General features: G+C 38.3%; 1 long non-coding RNA gene across 1 annotated transcript; it reads right to left on the bottom strand.

The window, feature by feature from the left end:
- Positions 1 to 282: 282 nt before the first annotated feature.
- LOC107667959 (uncharacterized) lies at positions 283 to 3,380 on the bottom strand. The gene is made up of 3 exons (XR_001631839.1): positions 3,167 to 3,380; positions 2,971 to 3,077; positions 283 to 299 (listed from the first exon to the last, which is right to left on the bottom strand). It is a non-coding gene; the product is annotated as an uncharacterized LOC107667959 (long non-coding RNA).
- Between the last annotated feature and the right edge of the window lie 16,270 nt (positions 3,381 to 19,650).

Genomic DNA, 19,650 nt, shown 5'->3' on the forward strand with positions numbered 1-19,650 from the left:
AGTAGTTAGATGTTGCGACTTGGACACCTCACCTCTCCAAGATACTTTGAAGGACCTATCTGAGAGGTAAGACTCAAACCACTGGAGTGCGGTTCCTGAGATGCCTTTTGCCAGTAAGGTTGACAGGAGGATCTGGTGGTTAACCGTGTCAAAAGCAGCGGACAGATCCAGCAAGATAAGTATTGGAAGATTTGGAATCCGCTCTTGCCAGTCTTAGGGCTTCAACAACTGAGAGCAAGGCAGTCTCGGTTGAATGTCCACTTCTGAAACACTGACTGGTTGCTGTCGAGGAGGTTGTTCTGTGTGAGAAAGGCAGAGACTTGGTTGAACACAGCTCGTTCAAGTGTTTTTGCAATGAAAGGAAGAAGTGAAACCGGTCTGTAGTTCTCTAAAAAAGATGGGTTAAGGGTGGGTTTCTTAATTAGAGGGGTTATATGAGCCTGTCTAAATGTTGAGGGAAAAACACCAGTGTGAAGGGATATGTTAATGATGTGAGTGAGTGCAGGTACAACTACAGGAGAAATGGTTTGAAGGAGATGAGATGGAATAGGATCAAGCGGGCAAGTAATAGGATGATTAGAAAGGATGAGTTTGGAGACTTCTGCCTCAGAGAGTGAAGAGAAGGATGTGAACAAGTGTATGCTTGTTGGTAAGATGTGCTTGACAGATTGTGGTGTGGAAAATTGTGCACTGATGGTTTTATTTTATTAATGAAGAATGTGGCAAAGTTGTCAGCTGTTAGAGTTGATGAAGGAGGGGGAGGAGGAGGACAAAGGAGGGAGGAAAATGTTTTAAAGAGCATGCAGCGGATGATGAGCGGTAACAAAACTCCCAGACATTTACAGTCACACACAGGCGTAGTAAAGTGCAAACTCTACTACTCTAAACTCTACTTAGATAACTATATAAGAATTTATAGGTTTACGTTTTTGAAAATATTTAGTTTACAGATCTGTTTAAATACTTCAATTTGTTTTCTGTTCTATTCTATTCTATGTTTAAATGCTTCAGTTTGTTTTTATATTATATTATATTATAAACCTAATAAAAAATTGACCTCAAAAAGTGAATTCCTGAGCAATATCTGCTTCATTTTTTTATGAGACATTATATAATATTATATTATATAATATTATAACAAAGAATTGAACTGTTCTGTTCTTTAAAAAAAAAAAGTAATAGAATTTCTTGGTAACAGCACTGTAAAAAATGTTTTCTCAGATAACCTAAAATGTGGTCAAGGGTCAAATCAAATATTAATAGCACATTAAAGTTAAAAGTTACACACATTTTTGTGTGTGTGCGCACTGTACAGGTCTGGTATAAAGAATGTTTTTGCTCAAGTGGCCGAAAATGTCCGCACAATAGAGAAAAGTTTTGCTCAGCAAGAAAAAAAATTAGAGGGAACATTGGTCCGGGAGGGAGGGGTTTGGTGGCGGTGTTTTCTTTTCTTTTTTTTTTCTTCCTGTGGACTAAGAAAACAGCCTTCGGCAATAGTATAAAAGTAGCCCAATTGACACTTCGCAGAGACCAGCCCCCCTTTGTTACTGTTGCTATGTCCGACAATCCACACCGCATGTTCAGTGAAAATTACATCGCAGAGCAAAGAGGACACTGACAACACGCCGACAGACAAGACAGAGCAGGTTACTTTACGTATAAATCAAAGTCTCAGCTTTAAAATTGGTTCATTTATGAAATTCAAACAATAAATGACGTTTTGTGGCTCTTTAATGTGTTGTGACAGATCGCTGTAGCACCTCAGTTCAAGCGACACGTGAACTGATCATCACTTTCTCTTTACTAGTTATAGCACAAAATAAACATGAATGAACATCAGAAGGTATCTTGTTTCAACCACGGAAAGACGTCAATCCACCATTTTTTAAGTTCAAGTCCACCAACATTAATCTACTCTCCTGTCTGGTTTGTTTGTCGGACAAAAATGGACAAACCGTGATTCGGTGTTATGATTGGTCAGATCACCTGTCAATCAAACTTCCAGCGAAGGGTCAATTCTGTGGGAAAACCGCAGACTTGGAAACACTGTAGATATAAACTCAGAATTCAGACTTTTTTCTCAGAATTCTGGATTTACAACCCATTATCCATTTTTTTTTCATCATGCATTAAAAAATAAAAATGGTAATTGTGACTTTTTATCGTTTGTATTTCACAATTTGGATATTTCTTCTCAGAATTATTATAACTCAGAGTTATAATTCTCATAATTCAAAGTTTACTTCATAAAATTCTGTGTTCATATCTCGCAATTATTTTTTTCTCATAATTGTGGGATAAAAAGCATCAATTTGCAAAAACTGTTTCTTTATAAGTTTTTGTGAAATTAACTAGCAATATCTGAGTGAAAATTGTTTCACCAATAATTTTTCAGTGCAATGGTTTAACTAGTTTTACTTCAAGATCCAGATTCTACAGCAGACATTAAACGGCAGCCCAACACAGAACCAACATTGTGTACCAAACATTTAAATTTAAAGTATTACCATAAACCCCATCCAGCCCAGTGTTAATGTCATGCAGTTTGCAAATGTAAATGCATTATTCAAATGTAACCATGCATTTGCAAATATGAGTTATTATATATATATATATATATATATATACTGTATATATATATATGGCTTGATTCAGTGTTACAATTACATTAAAAATTTTAATAATTTGTTACAACGTTAATGTTTTTACTGTTTTTCATCTGATAAAAGATAAAATTAAATTCTTACTGACCCTGTAAGTCTTGATTGGTTGTATATATATATATATACTGTATATATATGTATGTATATATAATTTTATTTTATGCTAATTTGATGGTTTTGTGCTCTCAGTAGCCAATATGTTGCTAGCCACAACAAATTGCAATTGACACAAACCATGTTTATCTTCAATGCAAGTGAATCCTGGAACGATGAGAAATCAGAGGACAGTAAATACTCAATGAGACACCTGATGACTGATGCCCATGTGATCTGGATGAAATTGAGAGGGTCTTTATCAGATCTCAGTCACACTTCCTGTTTTTGAAAGGGCACAGACAGATTTCACAGATGATTCTGCAAAAATAAGAAGCAAACAATACACATTTTATAAGACGTTCAGATAGCGCGTGTGATTGCCGCAGCAGAAGTGAGAAACAGTTTACCGTTGCAATAGTGCTGCTTCCGGTCTGAATGGGGGAAACTAAGTGCGTCTGGCTGCTTGATTGTCACGCAAAGGCCCGGCTAATCATCACTGCACCGTTGGGCCCTCAGACGCAGAAACAGGAAGTGAGCAGGCGACAGAGGAAGTTGTTGGTTTTTTGATGGCCATTGCCGTGGTTTTCAGACTTCTCTCACAGAAGGGGGGGACAGTCAGATGTTCAGCGTGGAAGTGGTTCATGAGTTGTTCTGAATGCTTCATTAGTGAATCACTTTGCATCAGAAAGATTTGAAATTCCTGTTGCTCAAAAAGTGAAATGTGGCACCAGCAATGGCAAGGTCATGGGTTTGATTCCCATGGAATGCATGAACTGATCAAAAGTATATCTTGAATGCAATGTAAGTCACTTTGCATAAAAGTGTCTGCCAAATGCATATAGGTAAACTAAATCCTTATCCATAGACCTTTGTCAGGGTAGCATGTACTTTATAGTGCATCAAATGGATTGTACTGCTGTTTGTTGTTCAGCTGATGAAACAAAATTTCAGTAAACAAACTCCATAAAACAGTTTTGAAAGTTGTTTAAATTACATGATCTAGGACCTTTATACAGTTTGTGCCATTATAATTACGAATGATAGATGAAGTCTATCCCTCACAGCCTCATGTGTTAAATTCAGTATGGCATATAACCTGGTTAAGGTCTGTTGAACACACACAACTGGAAAGGTCATGGAGGCCAAAAAGTGTGGGAACCCTGGAGTAAATAATAACCGAATTTTAATTATCAAGAGATTTACTCTTATACATCAGACAAAACAGACCATAAAAAAAGAGTAAAGCTTAAAACATCATTTTGCAGAATCATGCCAACAGCAAATCAGAATCAAGCCAAATGATACTATTATTATTGCACTAGTACTAGTTGAATGTCATCTGAAGAAACCAGAGCTCCCACCACAGACCAGTCACCTTCCTGCCCTGTGATACCACACTTCACCATAGACAGGACAGGTCATGACAGGACTGGAGGATTAGTTATGACTTTAAGTCTATATGAAACTAAGAAAGGATAAATCGAAATCGCAAAAGTAATTTAAAGCAAATCTGTTTCTTACAGTGTAGTTTTATGAGATGGAAGGCCACTATGACTCAGTCTGAGCTTCTCTTGTGGCCAAACACTGATCTGCTGACTTGTGCTGGGAAATCCTGAGAATTTCCATATCCACTTCCTTGTACCATTCTCAAGGAACTGATAATGCTGAGATTAGTGTTCAAAATATTTTCCTTTTCAGGTGATTTTAGAGCACCTTTGCAGATCTGTTTGTGGATTTTTTGGGATAGATATATACATTCACTTTCTATACAAAAAAAAATAAAAAATAGTTACACTATCGTTCATAAGTTTAGTGCTGGTAAGATTTTTAAATGTTTTTCAAAGAAGTCTATCATACTCACCAAGGCTGCATTTATTTGATTACAAAATACAGTAAAACAGTAATATTGTGAAATATTATTACAATTTAAAATAACAGTTTTCTATTTGAATATATTTTAAAATGTAATTTATTTCTGTGACACAATGCTGAATTTTCAGCACCATTACTCTAGTCTTCAGTGTCACGTGATCCTTCAGAAATCATTCTAATATGCTGATTTGCTTTTCAAGAAACATTTCTGAATATTATCAATGTTGAAATCAGTTGTGCCACCTAATTTGTTTTTTGTTTTTGTGGAAACTGATACTTTTTTTTTTCTTTTTAATTCGTTGATGAATAGAACATTTAAAAGAGCAGCATTTATTTGAAACAGAAATCTTCTATGAGATTATAATTGTCTTTACTGTCACTTTAAATTTAAAGGCAGAGTAGGTGATTTTTTTTTTACGCTGGTTGAAAATCTCTTCAAATCCCGACAGCAATCATTAAGTTAAATGGTCTATTTATATGTATTTATATAGTCTGTGGAAGGCGTAGGCCCATAATATGTTCGTCCAATCATATTCCTCGGTCCGAGGGCTAAAATAGGCTGTCCTACCTGCCTGTCAATGTATATATTTGCATACCTTCAATTTAAAGGCAGAGTAGGTGATTTGGTTCAAAACCTTTTTTTTTACGCTGGTTGAAAGTCTCTTCAAATCCCGACAGCAATCATTAAGTTAAATGGTCTATTTATATGTATTTATATAGTCTGTGGAGGCGTAGGCCCATAATATGTTCGTCCAATCATATTCCTCGGTCCGAGGGCTAAAATAGGCTGTCCTACCTGCCTGTCAATGTATATATTTGCATACCTTCACACACCCTGTTTACGCAGACATGATACGTCATCAGCGCTTTCCAGTACGCTATTGCAGACCGAGCGAGAATGGAGGTGCTATTATTGTAACATTATGCACTTTGTACTGTAATGTTTTCCCACTGGTGAATGAGACATGAGGTAATCTGACAGCGTAGCATTCAACCCTTTACCAACGCCGTCTCTCATCATGTCGCTGCTTAGCCTCTGGTCTGCCTTTGAGCGTTCATGTGTTTTGAAGGAGGTGTGGCTTTGGAGACTGATTTGCAGGGAGAGTGGGATTCTTATGCTTTCAATGCTATCTTGCTATTGTTAGCCTCTCCGAAATCACCTACCCTACCTTTAATGCATCCTTACTCAGTAAAATAAAAAAAGACAAGTCAATATGTGCTACAAATCTTGCTCTCTGTCATAGCGTGCAGCATCAATGTCAAACCTAGCACAATGTTTTTTGATGCAGCTTAAACTGGATGACATCTGAGCGCTACAGCCTGGGTGAAGAAAAAGAAGAGTTTTAACCCCAAAGCTGAGGTCGTGTCTAGGTGTGCTGTTTTCAGACAGATGGTATTGAGAAATAGATGCTGTTATTTCACAAGTGGCAAGATGGTATCAGTGATATCACCCACAATAACCCGATCCCAGCTTTATGAATCTACAGCTGTTTGCCACACGCTCCAGCAGATGAGGCCTGTGGTGACCATTCGACAGATTCAAGACGGTGTAGTGGCTGCAACTCGGGTTGTCAAAAGCCACTCTCCTCTCAGCGATTTCGTTCACCATACGAGGAAGAAACAGAGGCCCTTTACTTCATCTTTGTGATGAGGTTTCGGTGTGCTTACAGAGATGTGGAAAGCCTGCTGTTACTGAGGGTAAGTGCCACAAACCAAGGTGAGGCAGGTTTTCGAACACTCAGAGATAAGAGTAACAGGGATTGCATTTGCTAACCATAAAAGACTTACGGCACGACATAAAAACAACCACTGAACATGATGAGAAGTAAGTTTAGAGGTGGTTTGGGCCGCACCCTTCCTCCGTTAACCAACAAGAGCACCTTTCCTCACCACAGTGGTGGGCATTACTGTAGATTCACCCACAGATCATCCCACGACTGGTTCACGGATTGTCTGATGCCAATCGCACACTAATATGGTAAAGTCTGATCTGATAGGCTGACTTTCAGAAGTCAAGATCCACAGGATTTTGATCGTCCCATTGGGAAACAAAGGCTGCGGCCAAGCCAAGCCAACCTTGAGAAGCTGCAATAATTCATACAAAACGATGAAAAGAAATTTGTGGGTTGTACACAAATGAACAATTTCAATCTAAACCTAGAGTCCAATCCCTTAGCCAAACTATAAACTTAACCATGACAGTAATACAGCAGTTCTCAAACAGGGGGCCTCAAGATGACTTGAAGTGATTTAAAATAAGACTTACTTTTGGATAAATGAGGTAACCTAATTTTTGTTGTGGACAATGTGGGGCAGATGCTTCCTTCATGCTTTCGATATCCCACAATTCTGTGTCTGCAGACTGCCGGTTAAAGGAAGTAAAAAAGGCGTATGAGTAAAGTAAATTTTTATTGGGGAAATAACAAGAATAAGATGAGTTTGGTCTGGTTTTCTGGGATTTTAAAATTTATAGCTAAAATGAATTTTTTTTTTTTTTAATGATTTTTTTAGACATAAACTAGCAAACAGATTACCTCAAAGCTAGCAGACTAATGTTGCTATTGCTAACCTATATTAAAATATTAATATTATAAAATATAAATATGAGACAGAACTTAACCAGAAAACTTTAAAAAACTGAAATAAATAAAAACTACTGTTACTAAACTTAAATTAAACACATTTTAACAACAAAAACTAATACAAATGCACATAACAAAAGTAAATAAATAAAATGTTTACAAGAATTCAAATGAAAACTGAAAATAAAAAATAAATGCTAAATTAAAATAGTAATATATAAATAAAAGTAAAATGCCAGACATGAACTAAAAGCCACTAAAGCCACTAAAAGATCTCACTATTGGAGTGAGATTTAGACTGCATGGAAATATATGTACAAATAACTAATATCAGAATTAACGTGATGCTAACATAGAGGTTTCGGTATATAAATATGAACCACCATTGAGGTTTTAATGGCTTTGACCTGCTGATAGTGAGCTCAAGCTGAGGTTTCCAGAGTCTGGGCTCAGTTTCCCGAGTTATGAGAAACTAATGACAATTGATCTTTATCAAATTTTAAAACAGAGGGAGAGAGAGGGTTATCCTGCCCGCGGCCTGACCACTGCGGCCTGGCTGGAGGTAGTCTGCCTCGGACTGAGTTTCATAGACTCAATGTATATTAAACCTGAGATGGAATTTCATACACAGATGCTGCCTGTCTTCTGTCCTTCCAACGAAGCCGAAAGAAGTGTCTCTGCTTTCACGTTATGTCTCTTTCCAAAAAAATGTATCTAATGATGAACTATTTAACTCCATATTTTCCCCCCTTTGTATTAGTGTTTCACATTATTAGCTTAGAGACATGCTATTGTGAAACGAATAATTGTGAAAGTCATCATGAAACGGAAGTTGTAATGTTTTCTTCCTAACTGTGACGTATATAACAGTCAAACAGCTTCTTGCACAAGAAAAAAAAATGTAGAGTGGTAATTTATTTGAAAATATAATAATAATGATGCTATGAATAGATAAATCATTTATAATAAACACTGCAGAATTTCAATAACAAAAAAAAAATATGAATTGTCCATTTTTATTTCATGGTGATTTAAAAATCCTTAGAGATTTTAAGACTGTATATACTTACAGAAGGTGGTTCAGTGGTCACCCAGCTTGGCCAGACTGGTTAGGCTGATCTGTTTTGGTGGTTTTAAAGGGCTGCAGGTCAAACTGGGAGACCAGCTAAACTAGCCTAGACAAGCAAACCACTTTAGGCTAGTTTAAGTTGTTTTTATTTTCAGCATGTATGTTTCAAACTCTCATTTAACTATAAAAACCACAATGACAGACAATTCTTAGTTAACACATCTGCATCCTGAGAGGCGAAAAATAACCCCTGCACTATAGAGAACAGTGGTGGCTTTAGAGTGGAAAAAAATATCACCCTGAGATGTTTAAACACCATTTTCTATAGATCTCCATCTGGAGTGCTGCGTGTGGCGAGGTGCAGTATGTGATAATGGCAGTGTGGTGTGCAGCCTGTAGTTTCCCTCTCCACCACGCTGGCTGAGGTCACACCTGCCACAACTGGCGCAGGCTGAGCCAGCACGGCTGACCGAATATGCCACCAGGGTCTGGCTGCACACAGGCAGATCCGGCGGTGTGACGCCTGCAAGCCCTACAGATATGATTTGAGGCCTGAAGTGAAAGGACAAAAACCACTGCCTACAGTACATCCCAGTAAGAGCCATGGCAAACAGACAGATGAGAAGAAGAGAAGGAAAAAGAGATAGAATGGGTGGGCCAGAGAAGAACAGAATGAATAAACAAGACCGTGCATACAAGGGAAGACAGCTGCACACACAAATTACATGTTGTATTCAGTATTTTGTCTAGTTATTCAGTAAAAATAATATTCTGTTTTGTTTTTTTTTGTAAATTTGAGAGCTGCATGAAGTGTCATGACAATTTTTCAAAAATCTTCCATTTTTGTATTCTACAGAAGAAAGTAGCATACAAGTTTGAAACATGACGATGCATAATGAAATGTAATTTTTGGGTGCAACATTGCTTTAAAAAAAACAAAATATGAGCACTAGACATGCATTTATTTATTCAAAATGCTTCTTATCAATTTTGAGATGAGCATTTTAGAGACAAAAAAACATATCTGCATTTTTGATATTCTTCCTTTTCAAAGTGCACATAATTATTATGTCAAACTCCAAACTGCACTTATCAGTAACGGCCCCAATTCTTCTGACGTTCTACAAACCACACAGATTGATTTCCATTTTCACTCATCATTGTGTTCCCATCAGCAGCAAGTTGAGTGACACACTGAGCGGGCCTCTCTAAAGGTCAGCCTGCTCTCATGTGACCTGTGGTTTAGCAGCACTCTATGCTGGAAAAACCCAGAGAGAGCAGCGTGCTCGCAGAGGGGTCGGGGGACCTTCTGAAACGTGCTGCACTCTGCAAGCAGATCTAGATATGAATCAGAGTGTAGCAACATGACATATAAAAAGAATGACAGGTAAAAGAAACTCATCTGTGGTACGTGCCTTGCAGGAATGTCCCACATCAGCAGGATTCTGTATTTGCGCACGACTTGCTTGTCATTTAAGCAATGTAGTAGCTCATTTATCTAAACGATGCAGATCGTATGGTGGTAACACCACCAGTCAAAAGGCTGACACACCTACGCATTGATTATCATTCCCCACATTTTAGAATAATAGCAAACTACATTTATTACCTTTTTAGTCTTAGAAATTTCTACACAAGCAAAATTTTAACTTGATTTCAAGCGTTTAAGCATAAGCTTTTAGATCAAAATGTTTTCAAATCAAAAGACACACAGAATAAGTATATTAGTGCATCCAGACATTTGACTCGGGTATATCTTTGAACACATGAAACAAATTAAATATTCAGACCTCTGTAAAAACCACCAGCTCTCTGATTATTAATAAACACCAGTGAGTTTGGTACTTTATTCCATTGACTCAATTTGACTATACAGAAACAGACCAGGTAATAATCAGTACAAGCATTTGAATAAGTCTGATCAAGAAACATTACTACAGACTGCAGTGTAGGGCTGCCCGATAAATCGCATGCGATATTTAACGCGCATCTTGTCAGTAAAGCCGGTTCTTTAATCAGCGGTAAATCTCCATCACCTGCGGGCTTTCACATTGAGCAGCATTAACTACACAGAGCCGTTGTTCACTGACAAGCTGCGCAAAACCACGATCATATTTTGCGCAATTTTTAGCGCAGCTTGTCGGTGAACAACGGCTCTGTGTAATTAATGTTGCTCCATGTGAAAGCCCGCACGTGATGGAGATTTACCGCTGATTACAGAATGGCTTTACTGACAAGATGCACGTTAAATATCGCATGCGATTTATTGTGCAGCCCTACTGCAGTGATTATTACATCTGACTGCAGTGATTATAACATCTGACTGCAGTGACCGTTACGTCTGACTGCAATAATTATAACATCTGACTGCAGTGACCGTTACTTCTGACTGCAGTAATTATAACATCTGACCACAGTGATTATAACGTCTGACTGCAGTGACCGTTACTTCTGACTGCAGTAATTATAACATCTGACCACAGTGATTATAACGTCTGACTGCAGTGACCGTTACTTCTGACTGCAGTAATTATAACATCTGACCACAGTGATTATAACGTCTGACTGCAGTGACCGTTACTTCTGACTGCAGTAATTATAACATCTGACCACAGTGATTATAACGTCTGACTGCAGTGACCGTTACTTCTGACTGCAGTAATTATAACATCTGACCACAGTGATTATAATATCTGACTGCAGTGACCATTACTTCTGACCGCAGTGATTATAACATCTGACTGCAGTGACCGTTCCTTCTGACTGCAGTGATTATAACATCTGACCACAGTGATTATAACGTCTGACAACATCGGACCACGGTGATTATAACGTCTGACTGCAGTGACCGTTACTTCTGACTGCAGTAATTATAACATCTGACCACAGTGATTATAACGTATGACTGCAGTGACCGTTACTTCTGACTGCAGTAATTATAACATCTGACCACAGTGATTATAACGTATGACTGCAGTGACCGTTACTTCTGACCACAGTGATTATAACGTCTGACTGCAGTAATTATAACATCTGACTGCAGTGACCATTACTTCTGACTGCAGTGATAATAACATCTGACTGCAGTGACCGTTACTTCTGACCACAGTGATTATAACGTCTGACTGCAGTAATTATAACATCTGACTGCAGTGACCGTTCCTTCTGACTGCAGTGATTATAACATCTGACCGCAGTGAATATAATGTCTGACTGCAGGGACTCCTCTGACTGCAGTAATAATAAAATCTGACTTCAGTGACCATCACTTTTGACTGCAGGGATTATAACATCTGACCACAGTGATTATAACGTCTGACTACAGTGACCGTTACTTCTGACTGCAGTAATTATAACATCTGACCACAGTGAATATAATGTCTGACTGCAGGGACTCTTCTGACTGCAGTAATAATAACATCTGACTTCAGTGACCATCACTTTTGACTGCAGGGATTACAACATCTGACCACAGTGATTATAACGTCTGACTGCAGTGACTGTTACTTCTGACTGCAGTAATTATAACATCTGACCGCAGTGAAGTCACTTTTGACTGCAGTGAGTGATTATAACATCTGACTGCAGTGACCGTTCCTTCTGACTGTAGTGATTATAACATCTGACTGCAGTGATTGTAACATCTGACCACAGTGATTATAACATCTGACTGCAGTGACCGTTCCTTCTGACTGCAGTGATTATAACATCTAACTGCAGTTACCTTTACTTTCTAACTGTAGAGATTATTACATCTGACTGGAACGACTGTTACTGCTGACTGCAGTGACCGTTATGTCTGACTGCAACTATCATTACTTTTGTGTGCAGGGACTGATACTTCTAACTGCAATGATCATTACTTCTTACTTCAGAATACAGTGATTAGAACATCTCACTGCAATGACTGAATTAAAAACAAGAGAAAGAAAGGGTAGATTTGGGAGTGGATTTGAATGCTATGTTGCGCAAGATGTTGGGCATTGATGCCTCATACCATGCATACACTGGAAGAGAGTTGCAGACACAACTTTTTTTTAACTCACTATTTTACATTGTTATACAGTAAAACTATCTAAACATCTTTAAAACAAGATCAATTTGTTGAGAGGAAACATTGCATAGGATATACCGTTTCGTTCTCCGTTACTTTTGACTTGCGGTGATTATAACATCTGATCACAGTGATTATAACGTCTGACTGCAGTGACCGCTCCTTATTATTATGTCTGGCTGCATTGACAGTAATTTCTGGCAGCAATGATCATTATTTCTGACTGCAGTGACCATTACTTTTGATTCAGTGATTATTGCATCTGACTGCATTAATTGTTTTCAGTGATCATATTCTTAATTGCAGTGATTATTACCACTAACTGCAGTGATCATTACATCTGAGTGCAGTGATCATTACTGCTGACTGCACCAATCCCTCAGCGACCGAGTTTTAGAGGCCTGGTTAAAAGACACAAAACCAGTTCAAGCTTTTAGACCTGGCCAAAGGAAAACCACCACTTCTAAGCGATGAATATTTTACCCCCCGATCGCTCAGAGTGACCACAGGCTGCATTAAGAGTTATTGGCCAGAGGCAAAGAGGGCACTTAACAAATGATAATGCCCATTTTTATCAGGTAGAAGAGACAGCCAACGGTTGAGAGCCAACGTGGTCAAACCCAAACCACTGAGTCCAGCGCTGACCACACACTCCATAGACTCATCAAACACACACACACACACCATAAGAAAAGCATCTATAAGCATGGTGTATATAGATAGGGGTGTGTGTACTTGTGTAGATGCACTCACATTAATAGTTAAACTCTACGCCATTCATTTTGTACGTATCCATTTATCACATACAAATGTTACCGCATTATTAATATTACCAGTCACTCTCTTTCCAGGAAATGCATGATAGACATCAGTCACACATAAAAATACCTGTCAATCCCATTTGTGACTTAGCACAGAGTCTTACGACCACCATTATGACCACTTCCTCCATCATCATGTTGAAAATGACCATTCACTGCCCACAAATGCACCGTACCAAGGAAATCCTGAGATTAAAAAATCACGCACATTTACACATCATTCATTTTACATGAACGTTGTGCATGTAGACCTACTCGATTAAATCTGTAAAAGAAACATTAGAAGCCATTGAACAATTTCCCCATAATTTGCTAGCTTTAGATGTTCTGAACCATCAACTAAACTCGTTCTCCTGTCTTTTGCAGTTCATCATGAGCTCTAGATCATTTTGCAGCTTTCTTTTTTCTCTCCCGTACTGATCTAAAGACTTTATTGTCCCGTCTGAGGAGCCCAGAAGACATTTTGGAGTTCCAGGGCCGCCTGTAGACATATTCAGATATTGATCAACCGGGTAAGAGATCTGATTCTTAGAGAGGTTGGCGCTGTAATCAGGTTTACAGCTCTGTAGTTTGGAGACAGGGCTGGCAATGATAGCCCTGCCTGATTGAATTTGCAACTCGAGGGGGATTTTTTAACGTGAGGTAATTGCTGACAGGCAGTGGGTCAGACAGCCCTCGGCCCAATCAAGTGGTATCAGATGTCACAGTAACATTTGATGGCCCTGAAGAGGAAAAGAGAGCGAGAGTGAGAGTTATACATAACTGCCTTATCTAACTCTCTCTCACACATACACTCTCACATAATGTATCATCTGTGCCGCGCATTTAAATTCTTCAACTCTAGGAGTCATAGGTCAGAGGTCACCATCAGCTCAACCACAGCAAACAGGGAGTCAAAGATTGGCTGGTTAGCTTCGCCAATTCAATTGCTGTTTTTCAATTAACTTTTATTAATAAGCATGTTTAAAGGGGTCATGGGATGCTACATGCACTTTTACAAGTTGTTTGAACTGAAATGTGTGTTGGCAGTGTGTACACAACCACCCTATAATGATAAAAATCAGGTGTTTTTACACTACCATTGAGAAATTTTAACCAAACTATGTTACAGACTTTTCATTAAGACCCTAAAGAGTCATATCAACTTGTGGAAAATGGGCATCATATGACCCCTTTAATGTAAAATCATGTCCCAGTTTGGTTTACTGCAGCTACGATTTGGCTCATAAAACAATAAAGTGAGTTCAAAACTGAAAAATAATTTGCATTTACAAATAGTAAAACTACAATTAATTTACATTTCTCAACTGAAAAAGTTTTTGCATGACTAAATAAATGCTATTTATTAAAACCAACTGCTTTATATGTCATTTGATGAATTGTCATACAATTAAGTATTCCCAGCACATTTTGTTTCTAACATGTCTCGCTATTAAACGTTCTTGAATCATTCAGAATGGTTTTGTGAGCTTGTTCAAACAATACACTGAAAAGATTCAAAGTGCATTTTGGTGACAAACGTCTCTAGGTTACGTATGTAACCATGGTTCCCCGAGGGAACGAGACGCTGCGTCTAGATTCGCTTTGGGAACGCCATTGCGTGACCGCGTTCTGAAGCACGTGTCAAATCAGTCCAATGGAGCAGCGAGACGTCACGAGCAGGGTGACGTAAGCACCAGAAAGTATAAAAGCGCATCCAGCAGAGCGCAAACCAGCTTCGATGAAGTAGCGCCTGCAGGGATGCAGGGAGTATGGCAAAGAGACGCAGCGTCTCGTTCCCTCGGGGAACCATGGTTACATACGTAACCTAGATCGTGGGCAGGGAGGAACACAGCGTTTGTAATGCCGTTCGCTCGCCATAGACTTTTTCATGATTGTTTTTTATATATGCTTGTGCGGACAGACAACAGTAAATAGACAGACACATACACCAGCGCTACTGAAGAGCAGAAGCTGGTTTGTGCTCTGCTGGATGCGCTTTTATACTTTCTGGTGCTTACGTCACCCTGCTCGTGACGTATCGCTGCTCCATTGGACTGATTTGACACGTGCTTCAGAACGCGGTCACGCAAGGGCGTTCCCAAAGCGAATCTAGACGCAGCTCGAGTTCCTGAAGGGGAAACACAACTTCATAATAGACTAATTTAATTACGGCAAATAAACCAATAAATAAATACATATTTCTAATTAATTAAAGGGGTCATGAACTGCTTTTTTAAATTATTTTATAATGTTCTCTGCGGTTCACTTATAATGTTAGAGTGATTTTACATAAAAAAAAAACCATCATAATTTAGAATTAATAGGCTATTTTCTATCCTGTTTTTGGGCCTCTCTGCAGAACGGTCTGTTTTTATAGGCGGGCGCATTCAAGATGAGCAAGTAAACGCCCACTGCGATGATCGGCTAACAGTTTCTTTTATTAAAATAACAAATGGACGCTGCTGTGACATACTCTGAAAACAACATGTATCATTTGGGTTAAAAACGTTCAAACGTTCTGGAACAGACAATGCAATAGTGGTAAAAGCGCGTTTCCTCACACTTCTGTGTTGCGACATTACTAATGGATCCACTCTAGTCACTCAGCGCTGCATAATCGTTTACATTCAGTCTCTCTGAAAAGCCTGCATCATACTGTCTTGTTTAAAAATTAATCCGTAGCAAAGTAAAACAAACAAACCATGTTTCACTGATGCGATCTGGAGTGGGCGGCGCAATGCGACTATACACAACAGTACCCATTATAATGGGCGATTCTGTCAACACTGGATGTGGCAAGGATTGTTACAACAAATTCCCGACAGTAAACTGATGTCCCGCTCTATTTCTGACATACTCCAAGCATTCACGCCGCAAATAAATAAATATATGTAATGAATGAATGAATTATTTAAAAAAAACATTACTACAATTAAATCAAATAAATTAATCTGTATTTCTTTGGACTAATTATGGCCATTTCCTGATATGTAGAATATAAACCAATATTTCTCTCGGCTAAATTCAAAACAATCAACAGAACCATCAAAGCAAATTTTAATTTTACCTCGGAGCTGCAATCTTGGAATAAACAATCAAAGAGTGTAAACCGCTGAGGATGACCATAAAACATTGCTGGCCAGAGCTGTGGCCCAGTGGGAAGTGCTCACAACACGCAGGCTCAAATCCCATCGCTCTCTCTCCATCCCGCCACTGTCCTGTCAATTAAAGACAAAAGCCATTAAACACAATATAAAAAACACATATCTGTTCGCATATAAATGTAGGCCTACATGCGTGTGTCTGAGAGAGCGAGCACCTTTTGGGGCCCATTTCTAACCGGTGCTAAATGGCTTCAAGAGTGTGTGAGCACATTAGTGTTAAAGGTCCTGTGTCTGCTATGCTAACCTGTGACCTTTGGTCTATTACAGCAGCGCTCTCGCACACAAGGTGTGTGACATCTCTAATGGACATGTGCTCAGAACGGGACTGTCCCAAGACAAGTGAATTATTAAACAAGGCACAACTGTGATCACATATCCCTCATTAATATGTGTGTACACACACACACACACACACACACACACATTCATTTTCTGTCCCTTACTTCTGCATTCTTAACTCAAGACATGTTTTCATACATTTCTCACGGCTTCTCTCATTTTCACTTTCACTCTAGATTCTATCTCTATTTATTCTCTAAGTTTTACCCTAAGAAGCCAGACAGTTCCTTATTCTGAGTCATTTTTAAACGTCACTATTATCAGTCACACATTGTTATCAGACATATTTGAGAGTCTGAAACCACAGTTAACATTTAGTAACGATTCGTTAATTTCTCATACTTCTGCTTCTTGGATGTAAGCTGCAAAACAGACAGACAGACAGCCCATACTGTCTAGAGTGGCCCACTGTGAGACCCAGAGCTTGTTTGTTTGATGAAGATGATGATGATGATGATGATGAGTGTGTGATTATCATTGATAGCGGGACTCTAGAGGGCCGAAGGCAGGGAAATGATTGTCATGAACAGATCTGAGAGTGTTATGAATTTGCTTACCCTCACAAATCCTCTATCAATCCAGAGTCATATTACTTTATCTCACAAAAAAAGCTCACATACATTTACCCAGCTATCCTCAGAGGAAAATATATAGCTCAGACATCACTCTTCTAGAGCTCAAGAGACTTAATGAAGCATTCAGTTATGTTTCAGCGGAGCAACAACTTTGTCCTAGATGTTTTTCCAACACGTGCTCCTAATAAAAACATGAATATGGATACTATAGCACAGATGATAAAAACGGAAAAAATAAACTGTCAATTGTCATTTTGAGACTTTTTTTTTTTTTGAGAAATGCATGTGAGATTTCTGGAGATTTCTCAGCAGAAAAATCTGAAAAGTTTCCATTTTCATTTAATGTCTAGGAGAAACAACTGACAGAGATCTCTACACTGTAAAAAAAATTGATTTTTGGAAGTTAATGTTATAATGATAAAATATTAAAAGAAAACACTATTTCAGACTTCCGACTTTCTTTTTTAATTCAGTGTGTTACTTGCTGTTTCTTCTGAGAGAAAAATGTTCAAAGTAAATCCCACATCAGTGTTTTTATATGAGAACAGAACTCTTAGACTTCTATGTGTTTTATATATTGCATGTAGTTCATTACAATGACTGAAGAAAAACCCAATTTCGAAAGGAAATCAGTCTTTTTGGAATATATACTGTATATGGGCTGTCTTTTAGATACATCGTATACGCTTGTGAAGGCGGGTTTTGTCAGATTTGCAAACGTCTGAGATAATTTTGGCAGGAAAAAATAGTCAAGAAGGCCTGCACACTAACAGATACATCAACTTTCAGAAGATTTTTGCGTCAGTGCTAGCTTTAGTCTGCACATCATGTGCATGCATGAATTTCTGTGCTTCACAATTTGCAATTTGCAAATACTCATAGACAGTTACATAACTGCTGGTAGATGGTGTGGTGTAGACTTAAAGCTTGATGAACCTTAAATAGGACAAAGAATTGAGCCATACAGATGTGCAGCTGTCACAGAGGAAGGTGATACAGGGACACCTGCTGGCAGACGCCAATCAAACTGATGCTTCTCTATCTCAGTCAGATTTGACAGCATGTGAACCGTCACTTGACATATCTTGTGTGGTGTATGCATAGTCAGTTAATTAATTAGTCAGTATTATGCATCTGATAGATGGCTGTGTGCTGAACTTACCAGGTTAAATGACAACGTTATTATTTATTTATTTATTGTCTGGACATATTAATATGAAATAATGAAATTATTGATGAAATAAAAACATTAACAAATATAAGTGCATTTCATACACGCAGTGACTTCAATATGTCTCTGCTATGAAGTGATAGAGCACTGTGATGTAACCATGCTTCTTGTCATTTCACAAGAAAACCATAGAACAGGAAATGACATCACACAAAGGACCCTCATACATCCTCATCACTGTGTCAAGGTCAGTAAGTGTTTTTCTTTTAAGGCAAGGTCAGGCGAAGGTTCGGTTCAGGCAGTCAAATCAAAACATGATGAATTATAAGTTTTATGATTCTTTAAAAAATGCAAACATTTTAATTTCAAAATTCATATGCAATATTTATATTCAATATAAGTAAAAAAAAACACTAAAATCAAGATTAAGATGTGAACAAATGCATTCAAAGAAATACGAAATAATGTTAAGGACATTTTTTATCTTTTTTGCGTTTTACTTGATTGTTACACCACTTTACATTGAGTTATTAAATCATGAAAGGTTTTCAAAAATATGTGAGACATGAATATGACAACTGCGTTTCTTTTTCCTTTTTTTGTGTCCACATGCATTTTAAAACAGAATTTTCATCTCATTATCTCAGACGTCCTTGTCATTGACCCACTTACAGGTCATACCAGCACATGTGTTGTTGTTGCACTATATGACTGAGAGCTTTGTGTTTATTTCATGTTTACAGAGACATTTGACTAATCACTAATAGCTGTGTGTGTGTGTGTATTAGACTAGTTGAGACGTGTCACTAATGGCTCATCATGGAGTCCCTCCTCACTAAATGACCCATCGCGTCCCTGAACGAACATCAGCTGTCACTTTTCCCCTTCTATCTCTCCCCTTCTCTCTCTCTCCTCCTGCGGGAGTTGTGTTGCAGTTCTGTCGGTAACCTCTGGGGTCAGATTGAATATATACTCTCATAAACAACATCTATTATTCACCAGCTGACACTGATCCTCAGCCTCGTCTCCGGGAATGGCAGTCCGTCAAAGCATGAAATATATCCATCCATCCGTCCGCACTCTTTCATTAGGCATATCAATAAAAATCTGCCTCTGTTCTATTTAACCGAGCACACACATCCTGCCTCAATGTTATGGAAATGATGCAACTCGTCCTCCATATGACTGTCCGAAGTCATTTGTGTCATTCTTTAAATATATTCAAGGATTTTTAATAAATAAAGAGCAAGATGTAAGGATCT

This window comes from Sinocyclocheilus anshuiensis, unplaced genomic scaffold (assembly GCF_001515605.1).
Source record: "Sinocyclocheilus anshuiensis isolate Anshui unplaced genomic scaffold, SAMN03320099.WGS_v1.1 scaffold2229, whole genome shotgun sequence".
Lineage (NCBI taxonomy): Eukaryota > Metazoa > Chordata > Actinopteri > Cypriniformes > Cyprinidae > Sinocyclocheilus > Sinocyclocheilus anshuiensis.